General features: G+C 47.1%; 1 pseudogene; it reads right to left on the reverse strand.

Moving 5' to 3' along the window:
* Window positions 1-652: 652 nt before the first annotated feature.
* Window positions 653-861, reverse strand: LOC140330259 (U2 spliceosomal RNA; annotated as a pseudogene).
* Window positions 862-6,345: the final 5,484 nt, after the last annotated feature.

Consider the following 6,345-nt stretch of genomic DNA (forward strand, 5'->3'; position numbering starts at 1 on the left):
CCGAGTTCCTTACTCTCGACTCCAAAGAGGCAGGGCCCGTTATGCGTGGTCCAACAAAATCCATCCTGAGATGAGATCCTTGTTCCACCCAAGAGAAAAAAAACCGCACCAGAAGAAAAACTCCTAGGCAGAGATTGCTCCTCCTTCCATCCTTTCCAGAATCCAGGTGTAAAATGAAGAAAAAAAAGATCCACGTTCTCCTCCGACTATGTCCTGATCTGGCCAAATGGCCGAGAAGCGATAACCCATTTAGGGGCCCAAGTGGGCCTGCCCTCATGGGGCCAGTATGGGCCGGTCGTAGTGAGAGGGGAGGCCAGCTGTGTTTCCAAGATGCCCCAGCACATCTGGCTGGTGGGTTCCCTGCATCAGCATCTGTCTGTTTTGCATGTCCCCACCTCCAAACGCCAGTCCGCTCTGGCCCGGCTGGAGTATCGCCGCTCTGAGGAAAAGCATTGGTGGGCTTAAACCTGTGGTGAAAAGCTTCAAGCAAGCAGGGGAGGGCTTGCTTGAATCATTCCTCTGAGGAGGATCCCAAATCACCAAGGCCAAAGGTTTGCCAGTCAGATGTGACACCAAGCGACATCTTGCCATTGCCAGCCATTTCTTTCTCCCTGAAGATTTTGTCTTGTTCTGTCTTTGGAGTACCACATAAGAGAGTTGCACCACTCCTGGAAGCACTGCAATACCAGGGCAATGCGTGGAGTGGACCGAGCAAGCTCTACTTCCATCTCCTGTTCTAAAAATTTATTAATATATGGTCCCCAGATTGGGGACGTATCAGATATTAAACTGATAAGAACAGATTTTTTTTTTATATATTTTTATCTTTTGCTATGTGGATAATCAGCCAAGCCAAAAAATCCACCAGCCTCGTCGTACAAAAACCACTTTAATTTTTCCAAAAAAAAAAAACCTTTACATAAATTACAAAAATCCATCTCACATTACTTAACTCGACAGAAAAACCTTCCTTCCTCCTAGTACCTAAAAACCTTAGCAATCACAAGAAAAAAACATTTCTTAAACATCCTTTCCTAAAAGGTAATACAAAGTTTTTATCCTCTCATCTGCCCTCGCTGGCAACACATCATTTATTTTGAAAATATCCATCATCCACCATGGTACATTACATTCCCTACAAAAGCACCCTGGGCCCCCTTTGAATCTTGAATTAACCCACTTTAATTTATCCTTGCTTAACTGAAAGATTTCCGCACCTCTAATCATAAACTCAATAACTGCCTCTGTTGGACGACCCTTATACCTTTTAGAACTCGCTCATAATCTGCCTTAAAGCTTAGTTTATCCTCCTTTATGATAACCGTCCCGGCTCCATCAACCTGCAAACCAACTCCTGTAAACCCTCCTCCTCCTCCTCTTCTGCTACCAAAAACGAACCTATCCTTCCTTTCTCTGCTTGTATCACCTTTATTAATTGTGTCCCCCCAACCGTTACCTCCATTCCCTCTTCCCCTACCAATTCTTCCCTGATTTGTGGACTTACTAACTTTTCCAAAGCCTGAATGGCCCCTCCTGTTATATCCTTTTCCTCCGTTTTCTGCCGCTTTCCTTTTGAACCCTCTACCCCACTACCTCCTGAGAAACTAGATATACTATCTTCCTCTTCTGTTTCCTGTCTCCCGGACATTCTCAACCTTTGCTTCATTAAATTTGCTTTCCTCTGCGTACAATTCTCATACAAATGATCGGTTCCATTACATCTCTTTCCCAGCGTACACTTAATCGCCACATGTTCCAAAGACCCACACATTGCACATGCTTTTAACATTCTTCTCTTGCATGCCCATATCCCTTAAAATTCCGACAAAAGTCTTTCATTCCAGGAAAAAACTCTCCATTTGTCTTTCCCAAACAAAAACTCGCTGGTGGTCCACCAACCAAAGTTATCGAGGCGATCACCCTCTACGCTTTCAGAGAGTGCTTACCCCAATAGCAGCAGGATGTGAACCCGTAGGAACACACCCAGGCCGAGGCAGCTGGTCTCTTACTAACTAACCCTCCGACTGCAGTCTAGTCACCCAGATCGCAGCCAAAAGGCCGAGAAGATGATGCGCCTGGCGTCCTCCTCGAAGTGCTGTTTGAAGCGCTTCTTGGTCTCTTCCAGGTCTCGCCTAAGGTCCCAGCAGCATTGGTAGAGGTCCTGCAAGGACTGCAACTCACGTTGCAGTTTCTTGAGTTCTCTTCCTTGCTCACACCTGCTAGCGACCCCTCGCTTGAAAGAAGCTATGGAGCTTGACTTTTATGAACTCCCACCAATCACTCACCTTTTCAAAGTGTTCCTTGTCCTCTCTCCAGTTGACATACTCACCCCTCAGTTCCTCCATCAGTTCCTCTTTTTCCAGCAGGGCGGTGTTCAGCTTCCAGGAGCCTGGGCCGAAGCCCTTGCCGAGGTTCCCCTGAAAGAGATTGACCCTGTGGTCTGAGAAGAAGCAGGGAACCATGGAGTGGCTGTTGTGCGTTACCTCTCTCGATGTAAAGATGAAGTCTAACCTTGAGCGGACGGATCCATCGGGGCTGTACCAGGAGTAGTTTGCAGCGCTGCTTCCGATAGAGCCTACGACATCCTTCAAGGAAGCTTCTGCCACCATCTCTTTGAGAAGGTGGGAAGTAACGTCCAACTTTGCCATGATGCCGAAGCTGCGCCCATCCTCCTCCAATGGGCAGTTGAAATCACCGCCCGTTATTACTGCCCCGGTGGTGGCGAGTTGGGTCCTCCAGAGTCTGGAAAAGTTCCAGCCACTCATTCTTCTCAGGGAAGGGATACACGCTGATGAGCCTAATTGGCTCTCCTGCCCACGAACCATCTACGACCAAGAGTTGGCCACAGACGAGATCGTGGACAGTGTCAAGCGTGAAATGCCCACCCCTGATCAGAATGGCTACTCCTGCTGACTTGCAGTCGCCACCTCCAGACCAGTAAGAGGGACCCTGGGTCCACTGGGAGCACAGATGACTGTATCTCCTAGAGGGGGGGAGGGCACATTCCTGCAGCATGACTATGTCTCCTGGTTGGGTATCAATGAAACTAAGAACGGTCTGTCTTCTGACGGGGTCTCTTATGCTCCTAACATTGATGGAGAAGATTGATATCTTAACCATAATGATTTGGAGAGAAATGACTCATCAGTCGGAGACCGTTCGACTTACACCATGAGGGGGGAAGCTCCCTCCTCCTCAATCATTTCCCATAACGCTTCTGCCCCGCACCTTCTGCAGGTCCGGGGCATATCCTCGTAATGGAGGATTCCGGGGCATGGGCCGAGGTTAATGCACTGGGGCAAGTGCAAGAGGTCCCCCGTGGTGGGGTCTCTTCTGAGTTTGCAAGTGAGGGTCCACTTACCAGTCCAGAAGCCGTTGGCGTCCAGGATCCGGGTTGGCTCTCTCAGCACCGTGCAGAACCTCTTCAGGAAAGTCGCAATGTCTTGTGTGGGATGTGAGGGCTTCGTATCGACACCGTGACTCTTCTTTCTTCCCGTTGAATGGGCGAATTTGCAACGAAGTTGCTGAAAGGAGATCCGGGTTTTGCCGCCTTCACTTTCTCCCAGTATCTTCTACAGACTTGTAGGGACACAAATGTCACGTAGAAGATTCCTCTGACGAAGGCTTGGATGGAGAGGGTCTCCGCCTTGGCGAAGCCTTGGTCGATGACCATCTTCCTCCCAAACACCTCCGCTGTCATGTCCGGTATCTTCCCATTCACCTTTAAATTGGAGGACGACCGTCTGCTTCATCCAGGGCTCCAGGGCTGGAACTCCGTCCATCGTCTGGCGTCTTCCGCTTGCCTCTGCTCCTGCAGTTGCAGCTGGGGCTGGTCTTGCTGGGGCGGAGGTGGAGGGTCTTTCTTCTTGCACCTGGTTGGCCAGGTGCTTCTTTTTTTCCTGTTGCTTCTTTGGGGCCATCTTCGCTTCCCTCTGGGGCCATCTTCGCTTCCCTCTGGGGCACCTCGGGCTTCTGCTGCAGCTTCGGCTTCTGGCGTCGGCTTCCTCGGTGTCTTGCTGGTCGGCTTCGGTGGCTCCTCAGGATCTCTTCGCTCTTTTGCCTTTTTAAAGGCAGTTGGGTGTCCACTACCGGGGTAGTGACACAAAGGTGGTGGTAAGGGAGGATCGCAAGCTCGTTCCTGGCAAGGGCTAAGCCTCTAACCCAATAGCAGCAAGTAGGTGAAGCCGAATTTAATCGACGATTCTACAGGGCCGAGTAGAGGGTACCTCACCAGGACCAGATGGCTGGGATAGACCAAGCGAGATCCACCGTATCAACTTTAAAAAGTCTCAACACCCCTAAGGGCAAAGGCAGATTTTTTTTTTTATATATTTTTATTATAAAAGTAGAAAACAGATACATAATAACACAGAAATTCCACAATCTTTGGCAAGAAAAACAATCATGACATAATTTTCAGTTAAGTGGTAACATAACAACATTTTTCTTCCCAGATGGGTAAATCATGAAAAAACTTTCCAACAAAGTCCATTTTAGAAAAATGAAGTCCTTTGTGCAGGTTGAAAAAAGGAAACCACTTGGCAAACTAAAAAAGGCCATAAGGAGGTATCCAAAGAAAGGTCCACGATGGTGAGTCCATAGAGTCCTTTTTTGTAGGTTTGAAAAAAGGATCCCATTTGGCAAACTAAAAAAGGCCATGAGAAGATATCCAAAGAAAAGTCCATATTCCAATGGGGGGCCAGTTGGCCGCAAAGTTGTTGGAGGGCATCTGCCCTTTTGAAGACATAACATAGAAGGCCACCCGCCTCTAGGGGAAGGGCAAGGCCTTTTAAACAACATATTGTGTTTTGTGGTCTGCCTATCAGGACCGGCCGTACCACTCTGAGTTTAATACATATACAGAACGAAACTGAATAATATTACATGTACATAGTTTCTCAAATTAAGTACTATTACAAAAACAGGTTGATAACTGCACAGTGACATGGAAGGCCACCTGCCTCTAGGGGAAGGGCTAGGCCTGATTACAGCATGATATGTTTTTTTTTGTGGTCTGCCTATCCAGGACCAGCCATACCACTCCGAGTTTTACACATATACAAAAATATTATATTCCCATAATTCCCAAAATTGGGTGTTATAACAAATTCAAGTCAGTAACTCAGAAAAATTCAGAAGGAGAAGACCACTTTTATAGTTTCCATCATGAGGTGGGACTACACCATTCGGCTTCTCATAGCAGAGATATGGGGAATGTGTTTGCATGGAACCTAAAGTGGCCCATCCTAAGACAGGCTGCCATTTGTACAAACATTCCCATAAAGGCATATTGGTTCCTTACATCATCTTTTAAGGGAGGGCAAACCCTTTCCAGTTTGTCACCATTCCCTAGAAGCCCTCACTCAGGAGGAAAGTTTGAGATTCACATAAGCTTAGGCATTCCTTAAGCCACATCCCCACACACCTGGGGGGGCCACATACAAGCCAGGGACTTTCACAAGGGCTTACATTCCGCCTTGCTAGGCCCAGGATTCTAGGCAATGTTAAAAGGTAAGCCATGCTATGGTAAGATCATGTTAAGCATACTTGAAAGAAACTTGCAAACCATCCAGAGGCTTCACACAAGGACTTATGTGTTGCCTTGCTAAGCCCCGGATCATCTTACTAAGTTTTCCACCTGCTTCCATGCAGGAGGTATAGAAGCCCTCACTCAGGAGGAAATTTTGAGATTCACATAAGCTTAGGCATTCCTTAAGCCGCATCCCCGCACGCCTGGGGGGGGCACATACCAGCCAGGTACTTTCACAAGGGCTTACATTCCGCCTTGCTAGGCCCAGGATTCTAGGCAATGTTAAAAGGTAAGCCATGCTATAGTAAGATCATGTTAAGCATACTTGAAAGAAACTTGCAAACCATCCAGAGGCTTCACACAAGGACTTATGTGTTGCCTTGCTAAGCCCCGGATCATCTTACTAAGTTTTCCACCTGCTTCCATGCAGGAGGTATCGTATATTTCACAAGGGAGAGTTAATCCTACAGGTTTTCCTAAAGGAAAGAAAAAGAAAAAAAAAAATGCACTACACAGTTTCCCACATATACATATTACACTTTCCGTACTAAGTGCATGTCAGTACAGGTTGGTTCAAAACCCCTATAAACTCATATTTTATCAAATAGAAACAAAGGGAGGCATGTTCAGGTGAGTATGTAATGACCATGTTTGCATTACTTGCTTCCTACTAGCCAATAACCAAGTTAATTCCCTTATTTTTACCCTACCTATGCCGGCAAAACTAGTTTATAGGAAACCATCTGGACCAGCTGTTGAGGGAAAGAAAGGGTTAGTAGCGTGCACGATGAATGTCTCCATGCTAGAACCTGAGA

The sequence above is a fragment of the Pyxicephalus adspersus genome, chromosome 4 (assembly GCF_032062135.1).
Source record: "Pyxicephalus adspersus chromosome 4, UCB_Pads_2.0, whole genome shotgun sequence".
Lineage (NCBI taxonomy): Eukaryota > Metazoa > Chordata > Amphibia > Anura > Pyxicephalidae > Pyxicephalus > Pyxicephalus adspersus.